At 37.3% G+C, this 13,149-nt stretch overlaps 1 protein-coding gene across 3 annotated transcripts in view; it reads right to left on the bottom strand.

Annotated features, from left to right (window-relative positions):
* Positions 1–13,149, bottom strand: part of LOC122799895 (E3 ubiquitin-protein ligase RNF14-like) — a 513,500-nt gene that overhangs the window by 346,055 nt on the left and 154,296 nt on the right. The window contains exon 1 of one of the 3 annotated variants that reach the window (XM_044069273.1): positions 8,874–9,112. The exons of the other annotated variants lie outside the window; for them this stretch is intronic. The gene's annotated coding sequence lies outside the window, so the exon portion shown is untranslated. Of the gene's footprint in view, positions 1–8,873; positions 9,113–13,149 lie in introns of those variants that run through there. 3 annotated transcript variants of the gene reach the window in all.

The following is a 13,149-nucleotide window of genomic DNA, read 5'->3' as shown; positions in this document are numbered from 1 at the left end:
ATAAAATATTGATGTTAAAAAGCCTGATGTCAGTACACCTAATGCCAGGAATGCTGATACCTAGAAAACAAATGCTTAGAATGTAAGCTCTGACCATACCAGTGCCAAACAGGAATACACTGGCACTGGCTAAGTTGTCATCAGAAATTGAGGTTGGCACTGGGAAATGGGCACCAGAGGTAATGAAGCTAAAGCTGGAGGAATGGAGCTTAAGGAACTTGTGACAAGACTGGCAATAGCACATGATGAATGCTGGAATAACTTGAGCTGGTAAAAAGGAGCACCTGGAGAGATGAGAGGGACAGAAGGAATGACCTCTGGTATCCAGAGTTAGAGGGAACAGTGGTAGAGACCTTGGAATGACAGGCAGCCAAACTGCAAATACATTCAGACAGCATGTCATAATGAATGACTGGGATTAGTGGGGACTGACTTATCAATCCTAAAAATCACTGAACTGGAAAAAACAGAAGTAGCCTGCCTTGAACAGAGAATGCCGGCGGGATTTTTACTGAGTCCCCTGCTATACAAGCAGTATCTTCACTTATCAGTTTAGGACTTCAATGTCTTGTAGAAGAAGCAGGGTCATAATCCATTTGGGAGGGAATGCCCAAACTTTCAAATGGCACTATCTGTAAAGGAGGATCCTACTTTTTTGAGCAATACAAACTTTTACATTTCTGAGCTGAAAGTGCCCGAGAGAGAGAAGAAAAGCTTAAAAGACATTTATAAATATTCAGCATGTTACATTTATTTATTTATTAATTTATTTATTTATTAACTGATGAAGTACAACTGGGTCAAAACCCTATTTTCAGTACAGGCCCAGGGAGAAAAGCTCCACAGTTACAAAGTTCAAATCATGAATGATTAAACAATTTTAAACAGAGACAACTGATAAGATGTTAATATACTAACACAATAGTACAGATTAGCAGTACAGATGAACATACAATCAATTAACATCCAGAAAAAATGCTGAGGTTAGGCTCCAGTGTCCAAATCAAAGTAAAAAAGCAGTCTTCAGTCTTCAATAAAGGTAAAAAAGCAGACTTGAATCGAAGAATAAAAGTATAAGAAGTCTTCTTTATTTCAGTGTACACCTGAGGAAGCAATATGTGAAAGCGCTTGTGTGACAATAAAGAAGACTTCTTATACTTTTATTCTTCGATTCAAGTCTGCTTTTTTACCTTTATTGAAGACTGAAGACTGCTTTTTTTACTTTGATTTGGACACTAATTAACTGGGCATTTTTTCTGGATTTTTGTTTGCCTTTACTGTGTTTGCAGAGGTATTCTGGTTGCTATTGGGCATTTTCTGCATAATACAATCAATTAAGGCTTTGCATAGTTTACATATTCAAAAAAATGCCATACGTGATGGTTTGTAGTAATCAAGTACATCACTAATTTCTTTACAATTTCAGCAGTGAATGATGTTGTCAGATTCCCTTATGCATCAGATACTCATAATGAGCATGCTGAAAGTTAAATCAGCCTGACTTCAAACACAAGTGAGAAGATGTCGAGCTGAAGTCAGGCATGTGTAGGCCCAACCATACAGAAGAGAAAAAACAAAATTTGTTCTTCTGAAAAATGATATATTTCTTATGAGCTTACAACTAAAAGTGAAGAAGAGAAAGACAGAAATAAATACCTGTTTACTGTGAGAAGATATCACAAATTTACCACAGTACTTGAGTTTTTCTACAAAAAAGACAGCCTGGGGCCAGTTGTACTTATGATCTACAACACAAGGAAAGAAAAAACTAGAGAATGAGAAATATGTATGTTTAAAGGCAAATACTAGACAATCCGTTTACAGACCATTACAAGCCTTGCCAAAAAACTCTATTCAAAAGTTCCATCTAGCCTCGGGGAGAACAATACCTGATAGGCCATGAGGGAATTTGAGGTTGCCCATCCTGCTGTCTAGGTTTTCGTTATTGGTGGCAAGGGTGCTACCGTGCTTGATATGTAGTTGAAGTTTGTTCCAGAGGTGTAGGCTATGACTCTATCATGCCACCATGTTTATTTATCTGCTGATGAAGGTTTAGTTCCTTTAACCTGGTATTTGAAGAACCATTTGTTCCATGAAGGAACCAGAAAGTCAAAGAGCATTAGATCTTTCATGGCTTGAAAGCTAGACACAGATTCCCTAAGAAGTCTATAAGACAGTAAATATAGAGACAAAACTGATAGTCTGTCATGGTAACTAAGAATTTTGTGGCCACTGATCTTTATAGTTAGGAACGTCTGTGCTCTCTACCAGGTTGAGTGAAGTGTCTGGCAGCACAGGAAATTTTATCTGCTGAATGAATTTAAGAGCTGCTACGTTAAGTCCTACAAGTTACTGAAGATGGACCTCTTCTTAACAAACTCACATCTACTACGCTGTACCAAGTGAAACACAGAAACAGAGAGAGGGGGGGAGATACCCCTTGTAATGATGGGGAAAAGGGATATTGTTCTTAATGACTGCTTCCCACTCATAGTATCAGAAATGATACTCACCCTCCAAAAATTTCTCTTGTCAAATTTTCATACAAAGAAAGTAATATAACACCCCACTGTTTTATCAATGTGTTATCTCCTTTAAAGGATTAAAAAGAGCTCAATACAACTCATTTGGGAATGTTAACTTTTGATGAAGTATACTTCATGAAAGCATACCAGTATTAAAATGTCAATTGGTTTTAAACTGTTTACCTTTTAGAGACCACATTTAAATATCCTTCAGTAAATGTCTAAAATTGCTGATAACTGTTTAAAGACAGCATTATTTAAAACATAGTTTTTTTTTTACTTTAAAATTATAGGATGCTTGTTTATACTATGATTTTGCACTCACAGTCACTGGTTTCCCCATGGTAATAAAAACAGTGGCTTTATAATAATGTTTATCACACCATAAGCAACACAGCTCTGCTTTGTGCCGCATGACTGGGTGGGGACTTTTATCCTGGCCAAAGGGCACAGCAGCAGAAAATGTAATAACAATGGGGTGTGGCAACAGAACAGCTGTTAGTGTTCGCATATCTTACAGAAGGCAAGACCAAATATCTGTGAGAATACTATGGTACTAAGGTCAAAGCAGAGAATGAAGAATCTTCTAAAAGTGTTAGTCATGATTTCTAAGCAAAATGTTCTTAATAAAATATTGGGATAATACTTTAGACAAACCTAAGACTGAGGAAAATGGCAGAACCAGACAAGTGTGAGAATGACAGTGTGGACAAGGCACCATCTTCACAAGAAAGACAATTTACTTTAGTGTCAATTGAAAGTATTATTTAGAAGCAACACCATATATCACAGCACACAGTCTGAAACAAACAAACATCCCTGAATACAAAAATGAATATGGCATAAAAACTTACTGAACCAAAGGGAGTAAGTAAAGGAGGTGTGGAGGTGAAGTCCCAGTCATGAGGGCACAAGGGACTTTGACTCGTTACAAAACGCTTTTCTGTTTTTTTTCATGCAGACAAAACTATAACTATGACTGGTTCTGATCATTCAGTTGTCGTTTTATCCAGCTAATTTACAGGGTAACAAGATGGAACCATATTTTAAATTATATGTTCACAGTGAATATCAGAATATATAAACATCATGTGGTGCAGAGCGATCATCTCTCTAACCTACTAGCATCCTATTATTATTATTATTAATCTATTATTATTATTATTATTATTATTATTATTATTATTATTATTATTTTGATTACTGCTGGTTTTGATTTGGGGATCTATGCTTCCACTGTTTAAACAAATAACACACCAGAGTTCTCTAGTAAAGTCCATCATTATTGGGCTCCATGGTGGGTTGTGGTGGGTTTTGAAAGGGGTATGTTCTGCAAATTTAGCACCTTTGTTATACCATTGTTCAAGTTTCAGTTTTTGTGAAGCCTGGATGTTATCAAGAATGGGAGCACCATAAAGAAGAGTCCAGAGGAGGTAAGCTGTGGAAAATGTAGTTTTAGTTGCATCAGTGAAAATGTTTTCACTCTGTAAAGCATCCCCAGTTTTTGATGAGTTTTTCTTATACAATTTTGTATATGCAGGTCGACATAAGATTATCATCCACTATCACCCCTAATAGTTTGCTATGAGAAGTGACTTCATTGGTTGTATCATCAAGAGAGAGGACTTTAAATTTAATTTTTTAGGGAAAAAAGTAGTAGTTTGGTCTTTTTTGGGTTTAGCGTAAGTTGTGTTATGAAGCCATGTTTCAGTGGCTGCTAAAGCTTCCTGAGTAATTTTGTGGAGGTTTACCATGTTGCAGATGTGCGTATGAGAGTGGAATCATCTGCATATTGTATTAGGGTGGACGTATATAAAGTGTTGGTGAAAATGTTAAACAGGAGGGGACCTACTGGACAGGTAGCTTTTGAACCACAGAAGAGTAGGCTGAGAGACACTTAGTGAGGACACCTGAAGAAGTTTGCTATGACAAACTTTGTCAAAGGCTTTAGACAAGTCTAGAAATAAGGAAGAGACTAGTTTGCCATTATCTTTAGCTTTATTGACAGCATCTATATAGGTTAGAAGGGTGGTGCTAGTACTATGGGAAGGATGGAAGCTATGTTGTGTAGGGGATAGGAGTTCTTCCTGCAGGAGATAGTCTAGTAATTGTTTTTGAATACATTTTTCAAGTATTTTGGCAAGGGAAGATAAGATTTCTATAGTTCTAAAGATATCCATGTCTATTGATTTTCCTCCTTTGTACAGAGGGATAATGTTTGACTTCTTCCAGAGAGAGGGGAACGTGGGATTCCTGGATTTACCTATTTATAAGGACTGAGACAGGATAAGCAATGCTATCGGCTGCCATATTTAGGTATTCGCTTGGAAGGTCATCAGCTGAAGAGGAGCATGGTTTAAGTTTGTTTAAGAGTAGTTCTATATAAGATGTGAGCATAGGTTTGAAGGTGAAAGTGGATATGGTGATATGTGGCTGTTGTGCAGGGTTGGGATTAGATGTTAAGGAATCCTTGGTTAGGGATGCTATACTATCTATAAAATAAGAGTTGAACTGTTTTGTAGTTTCGAGTGTGTTATTGGGAGAGGGGTTTGGGTTGAATTTTTGGCCAGGATGTAAGATTTCTTTAATGGATGTCCAAAATTGTTTACAGTTGTGTTTAGTACTACTTTGACAGTTATTACAATACATTTTTTTGTCTTCAGTTATTTGCTTTTTAGTACAATTCTAAAGTTTTCAAGATATCGAGGTGTTTTATATTTTTACCATTCTTTACATGCCTTTTCTCTATCCTGCATTAGCATTCTACTTTTTTGGATAGACAAACTGCATTATTTGTTTTCAGTCTCTTCCTTCTTTATGAAGTTCCAGTTAATAGATGGTAGTGTAGTAATGAACATTTCTGGGTTAAACTTGGAAATGTTATGTGTTGTTTTATAAATATGCCATTTAACTGGATGTGTGGGATGTCTAGTCATATAGATTGGGAGATGATCACTGAGAGAGAGTCTGACATTGTACCTGTGATGGGTATTTGCTAGGGTCTGATGCTAGGGTCCAGTCTAATAGACAATTTATAATGTGTGGGACTATTAATTAGTTATGTGAATCCATAGAAGTTCATGCTAGATGTAGGGGGTTAGAGTTTATGTCCAACCAACTGACATTCACATCACCTAGAAATATTTTTTCTTGTGGAAATGTTAAGGATATCCAGTGTAGGATATCTTCCAGTATAGCTGTATTATTGTCAGGAGGGATGTAAAGGCAGTAATACATATTTGTTTATAATTATTTTTTTATTCTGAGGAAAGCATTAAGAAGCTTTGCTGAAACGAACTTTGGTGTTGGCTTGCTGTAAGGGGAAATGTGGTAGGTATTGGGAAATATTAAAGTAATACCACCACCTTTCCTCTTTATACAGTCATTGCAGATTATGTTATAACCAGGAGGTATAACTTTGGAGTCTATAAACTGTACTTTAAAGTCTGCATATGCTGTGCAGATGGAATTGATAAAGAGACCAAATTCATCACTATTACCTGTCTAAGTGACCAAGACATCCAATTTTCTTAAACCACTACTGTTAAGTATATATTAAAAGCAATTTTGACAATCTCATGGTGACTTTTTCTTTTACACCTACTGATATAGCCATAAGCAAAATGACATGTTAGTAGAGTCATCTGCTGTACTGTAGTGTCAAGGCATCTGCAAAACTACCTTCCTTCCTCTTCACTGTGGACTACCTATTAAAACTACCAAGTAAGGCCTTTTTCTGTATGAATACAAATCACCCACTTTACTTTGTACCTATGGGATGTGAATGATTGGGGCTCCTAATTCCCATCTTCTACCTTTTGCAACCCCCTCTTTAACCTCTCTGTATCTAATGAAAACAATTAACTGAAAATGGAATAAAATCAAAACCAATCAGCAGTACATTAAGGCCTACTGTGATATTGCAGTTGCAGAAGACTTCATCTGAGCACCAAATATGAAATGTTTAAAATATGACCAAGTATTAGAATGGAAACATTAGAGGGCTGAGGGGAAAAGCTTGCTAAAAATTAAAACTATGTCCATGTATATTACAAAGGCATTTTTATTTTTTATTTTTTTTTATTTATCATTTGTTGACCGGGAAAGTCCGACTAGGTTCCACAGAGCCTGTTTGGCATGCAAGCTGTTAAAAAGAAATTCTGAAAAAAAGTTTAATTTGGATAACAGCAGTGCATCACTAAGCTATGGTTACACCCAAGTTTTACTCTGAAAAACATTTTTAATGCAGTTATGGGAGAAAACTTATTGGTCTGCATACTCCTATACTTAACTGCGTAATTTCAGACAAGATCTAACATTTCTAAATGTGCATTCAGGAAGATATCTGACAAGTCCCAAACACCCAGCTATCATGCCTTATTTCAACTTTATAAAGGTAAACAACAAATGCACTCAGTCCCCAGATTATTGTTTGCTTTCTGCAGCTAAATAGTCCCATTGAATCCCCTTGCACAGTGAATATCCAAGAGAAATATACTCCCACCTGATCAATCTATCTTTTCAAAGTACACAGCATACCTCTCAACTATCACTGATTTTACAGTACGCCCCAGATTTTGCCTCATACTTTGCCTCATCACTCATAATATTTTTGATTTTTCGTTGAATTAATGTGTATTACATAGAGATAATGCAAGACACTAGCATTTCATACTTCTTATTGTCAGAAAATGCACGGTGAAGCAAAATCTGCTGGTCCACTAACTTTTTAAGTGAATTAAGAGTAACATTTAAAACTTATCCTTGATTTTGGACTTTACAGTAACATTTAAAAATTATCCTTGATTTTGGACTTTGTTAGTCCATTACTTTGGATATGTCCCTGACGTTGAAGAAAAGATGATGAAACCTACAGTGTACAATAGTAAGATAAGATAAAAAGTGCATATAAAAGTACTTTTTATGTGCCTTTTTTTGTTTAACACCATGCACCCTAAAGGATGTTCCTAAATACCTACATTTTATAAGATAAGTTCAAGTATCAGCACTACATCCAGTTGGTTCGGGTACATTATTTACAGGAACCACACTGCAAATATTCAAGAACAAATTTTCTAAAGAACAATTATACCCAAAAATAAATAAATGTGTGTTTTTGAGCATGTAGCACTAATACTCATTAATCACTTTGATATCAGTCTTGCTGATATAATTTTGTTTTCCATGAATAATTATTCTTTCTGAATGTAGATTATGTCTCCATAACAGGACAGACAGGATTTTGCCCTTCCATTTCTTTCAGCATCCTCCCGGCAATGCTTTTGAATGGCAGTTCCCTGAATTAGTGCTTGTCGGATGTCTCTAATAACAACATCAATACATTTTTTGAGGAAAAAAAATATTAATTGTAAACTTCTGTGGTCTATTTCTTGTTTCAGCTACATACAGTTACCATGTTTTCGCTTTTTGAAGAAGTTCTAAATTTCTTAATCCCAGGTACGCCCTCTCTGCTTCTCTGAATGCAATTGTTCAAGTGCACACACACACACACACACACACACACACACACACACACACACACACACACACACATGCACAGTCTCATTCCGAGATGCCAAGATTCTCTTCAGTAATGTCTGTGCTGCCAACTGATCTGTGAATAACTACTTTCATTGACAGAACTTGCTGACTTGAGACAAAAAAATGCTTTGACAAATTCCACAATAAAATAGCATATGATTTCAAAGAAATCAAAACAGTATACACAGGGACTGCATTATCATGTGCAGACAAGCAAGAGAGTGACAACTTGTAAATCATGTTATATTTAGTTTTGGTAGTCTAAGAACTAGTTTAAGGAGAATGAATAAACACAATGAGAAGAAATATGTGATATACGTATATAACTGCCCTTAGAAATATTACTTATTAATGTGCTCCCTCTACCTGTGCTGGCTGTAACAGAATGTTCCCAACTTATGCTTAGCAGTTGCTGTTAAATGACCACGACAGGCAGAAAAGATGCATTTATATTGTGCTGATATTCTACATTATCAAAATCTTCTCCCAGCATAATAACTAGTTAATATTAATTATTAATCTATTCTTTCTCACCCTAAATACCCTCATATGGACAAACATCCTGACGTGATTTTGTTTTCTTAGAAAGCTTGGTCTTCCCCATGATATACTGCAGGGCTACAGCTGATCAAACTAAAGACATTATCCTGTCATCTGTCCTCATCCAATTAAATTTCCACTCACTTAGAACGGCACTCTTCCGAATAAGTGATAGAGGCTAGTATGCAGTGACTTTTACAAATTTATGTTCTTATAGGTCTGACAAAGCATTGCCTTTAAAATGCAAAAAGAACTCGGTTTACCTACCCTGTTTAGACAGTGATTCTTTTTTATGTTTCTTGCTGTATGCTGGGTACTCCTACTACTTTCACTCTGTCAGCAAGACAAGAGTATCACATTTCCTTTCCTTTCCATTGTCTTAGCTGATGACTCACTGTGACTGGTAACATGGAACAAACAAAGCAGACTTGCCAGTGTGAGGAGACTATTCCTTCAACTAAGCATTAGTTTTATCAAACATCTCATCTGGCATAATTGTATCCATGTACCACCCCACCCCCCACACGGGGGACAGTGCAGAAGTGGGCGTGGTCTATCATACTGACATGAATAATGGTTGTGATGTCATATGCAAAAGAGGTATGACTGATTGGCATGCAGATTTGCCAGTGACATCATGCTTACATTGCTTGTCGATTGACACATATGGAAATGACCCCTGCACATGTGATTTGTGAATGCTCCTGAGACTGAGAGTCTCCATAGACTCCACAGCTAAATGGCTTAAATGCTGCAGGTGTTAAAGCATTTGCTTTTAGACAATATATCTTTTTAAAAGAAGGTGGATGTGCGTCTGGCAAGGTGCACTTTTGAAAACAAAGCTAAATGGCTTAAATGCTGTAGGTGTTTGATGTAACTTCTAAGAATGGTGTTAAAGGTAACAAGAAATTCCTCTTTGCTTTAGGACAATATATTTGTTTAAGGGAAGGTGAATGTGCCACTGGCAAAGTGCACTTTTAAAAAGACATTGTTTTCCCCTAGGATGTTTCCTGCTAAAGTATCATTTCACACCTGAGGGGAAAAATACATGTATCCTGTCCTTCAAAATGAAGGTTAGCCTTAGCACATGGCACACAATTTGAAATGCATTTTATGAAGTGTATTTTCTGTACTAAAAAACAGCCAGTTCTTATTTTTCTTAATTGTAACTTACCAGAGAACGGGTCAGGAGCTACTGAAGGATTTGCTGCTATTTTACAAAATATAAGGAAATGTCTACAATCAACGGTAATTAGCTAAATGAAATCACTTCTACCTTGAGCTTAGTTATAGCATTCTTAAAATCATTTGTGATTCTGCCAGAGAAGAAAAAGTGTCTTAATTGTGACTATAAGGCATCCCTTGCTGCTCACAGATCATCTTTCACTTGGAAGTAGAGAGCAAAGAAATGCAGAGGTAAAGGTGTTCTGCTGACTTGCACATTGTTTAAGAAAAGTAGATTGCCTCTCCGATCACTTGTGAAGATAGTCTTGTGGTGAGTCAGGAAGGTCCCTGTCAGTATAGCTGCACACCACCTTGGAATGTCAGCAAAATCATTGGTGGACTGGTATCAGTTCTTATGAGATGTCTGCACTTGGAAACTTCTCCAAGGCCTAATATTACTCAGGGATCCTGGAAAGGAAGTCCAGATTGACAAAAGTCTTTTGGTAAGTGCCAAGTATAATCACGGAGAAACCTGGCAAAAATGGACAGGTGGGTGTTTGAAAATTATGACTGTACTGAAAAAGTTGGTTATCTTACCTTTGTGGGCAGAAGAGCTACAACCACATTACTACCCATCACCCAACAACATGCTTTACATTGAACAACCATTATTTCATAGGTTCATAGGAGGTTACTAGCTTAATGGCCCTAGGGCCTTTACAAGCCTAGCCATGTAAAAACCCATGTACCCTAACTGACCATAGTTAGATGGTCATTGTTACCAGAGCAACTATATGATCAGCACCAATTACCTCTGTCCATAAGAACATAGGTGCCAGCCCTGGGGTGAATTTACGGTCATTCATCCAGTTGTCAAGGTTGTGCTTAAATAGGGGATTGAGAAGTTCTACTTCATGTGAAGTGGGAACTTATTCCAGAGGAGTGGCAATCTCTAGGAGATATATCTGTCTCTCCAACATGTTCTGTTAATGTCACAGGTTAGCTTGAGATCCCTGGAGTGAGTGACTCTTGTCCCACTTGATTGGCAGATGTGCAGCATTTCCATTAGGATAGAGTCAGAGACTGCTCTGTAGGCCAGGCACAGGTCACTTCTCAGCAGCCTGTATCATACAGACTACAGTGACAGGACTTTCAGTCTTTTCATGTAAGTCATGTTTTGGAGGCCCTAGATTCTCTTGGTTAGAAACCTCTCTGGTCTCTCCAGTTGCTGCAGGTGTCTGGTAAGATACATACAGAAGGGAGCATTGTGCTCAATTAGTAGTCTGACAAGGGTCAAGTATAGTGGAGTTATACCTTCCTTAGTCTCGGATAAGATGTCCTTATTTATGAAATGTGTAATGTAGAAGGCTTTCCTTACCACTATGTGATGGTGATCGAAGTTGAGATTGCTATCAACCTGTGTTCCCAAGTCTCATACCATTGGGTTTGAGCTTAGAGGGGTGCTATCTATATCATAATTAGCAGGGGCTACTTATTTGCCAAAGGGGATAATGAGGCATTTTTTTTCTGTGTTTAGTTTTAGTCCATGACTATGGCACTAATCATTTGCCTTTCCCTTTTAGGTTCGGACATAGCTAAAGAATGCCTTATGGTTATCTTTAGCTAGAGATGATAATTTAGTGTTGTAACTAACCTCAGAAGACTTTACAAGATATCTGATTTGCTTGTTCAAGCTGTGAATGGTATTCTTCCTCTGTTGAGTAAGTTCCTTCCTGTTCTTAGATATCAGTTTCTTTCTTTTGTTATATAACTTATTTATACTTACAGTCTACCAGGGTGGCTTGTTTTTCAGGAGGATCTAGTTTTAGTCCTGTCCGGTACAGCTGAGTCAATGCATTTGTTTAAGTGGCTGTATAGGGCATTTGTGTACTCTTCTACATAGGAGTCACTGTTGGATGTGTTAGCAGGGGCTTTGAAAGTTTTTATACCATTGCTTAGTAGGCTATAGTAATGGGTGATACCATGTGGTTGGTCTTCTCAGTGGTCTCCTTGGTCACAAGACTAGTAAGAACATATGAACCAATAAAATAATTGCTTCTGAAACTTTACATTTGTCTTGGGTTCTTTCATTATTTTTGCGGGTGCTTTCATTTTTCTGCTGCTAATAATTACTTATACATGTAATTTGACAAGTATGCAACCATGTATGTCCACTAATACTTTCACATTTACAACAGCAGTCCGTGAAAACTGCAGACCAGGTCAGAACATTTAACAATGGCAGTGGTAAGATAATAATGAAATTCATGGACTATCTGTTAAAATTCAAGAAAATATGTCTCAAACACACATTATACCTCCAGATATGGAAGTTACAATTTGAAATGATCATTATGCCTGTGTCAGACAGGAGCAGCTTTAATGTGTTAGAATTACTGATACTCAAATAGCACAGTAAATACAAACAATAAGACTACATGAGGACATGGCACCTTGCTGCTATACTTTGTAGCTACAGTTAAATGTATTTGTTTGCTTTTTTTGCTTGCTTGTTTTACAGTAGTAGTACAGTTTTTCCTGTCTTGGTCTATTTATTTGTTTTTTTACACTTAAAAGAATTAACTAGTTCAAGTACTTGTATTTCAGCACCTTAGATATGTCTTTTGAAGGGTGGCCGCGGTGGTGCAGCGATTAGCATTGCCACCTCACAGCAAGAGGTTCTCTGGTTCAATTCTTGGCTGGGATGCCTTCTGTGTGGAGTCTGCATGTCTTCCCTGCAGTTGCGTTGGTTTCCTCCGGGTGCTCTGGTTTCTTCCCACATCCCAAAGACATGCTGTAGGTGGAATGGATACTCTAAAATGGCCCTAGGTGTGTGTGTGTGTGTGTGTGTGTGTGTGTGTGTGTGTGTGTGTGTGTGTGTGTGTGTGCGTGTGTGTCTGTGCGTGTATAGAAGTACATTAAATGGTGGAAGCTACTGGGTGCAATGCCTATTGAATAGAGACTATGAGGCATAAAGATAACATGGTTTCCAAATACTCTTTATCTAATTAGTTCCAAAGGCTCTGGTGTTCCTGGTTCATTGTTACAAAGCTGGAACACCATGATGGTGGAAAACATTTGGTGGCTGTCTAAGCTATGGCACATTTCAGGGTATACGAGGTCCCTGAAGGTCTATAACTCTCTTCAACAAAGGCTTGTTATGGAATGCTGTGAAGAACAATGAACTGAATTGTAACCTCTTTGCAGGTAACCCATCAGTGGGGATAAAATGATTGATGGGGTATCTAATATCAAGGCTCATACCAGAGATATCACAGCAGCTTTGAAAACAATGAATTTGGCTCCAAAAATGAGTTCCCCTTTTCCTTTCTAAACTGTATTTTATGTCACAACATCCTGACACAGCAGGGATCCTAAG

The sequence above is a fragment of the Protopterus annectens genome, chromosome 4.part0 (genome assembly GCF_019279795.1).
Source record: "Protopterus annectens isolate FY-2018-M chromosome 4.part0, PAN1.0, whole genome shotgun sequence".
In the NCBI taxonomy this organism is placed as follows: Eukaryota; Metazoa; Chordata; order Ceratodontiformes; family Protopteridae; genus Protopterus; species Protopterus annectens.
Note: the sequence above shows the minus strand (reverse complement) of the source record. Positions and strands in the feature narration are given on the sequence as shown.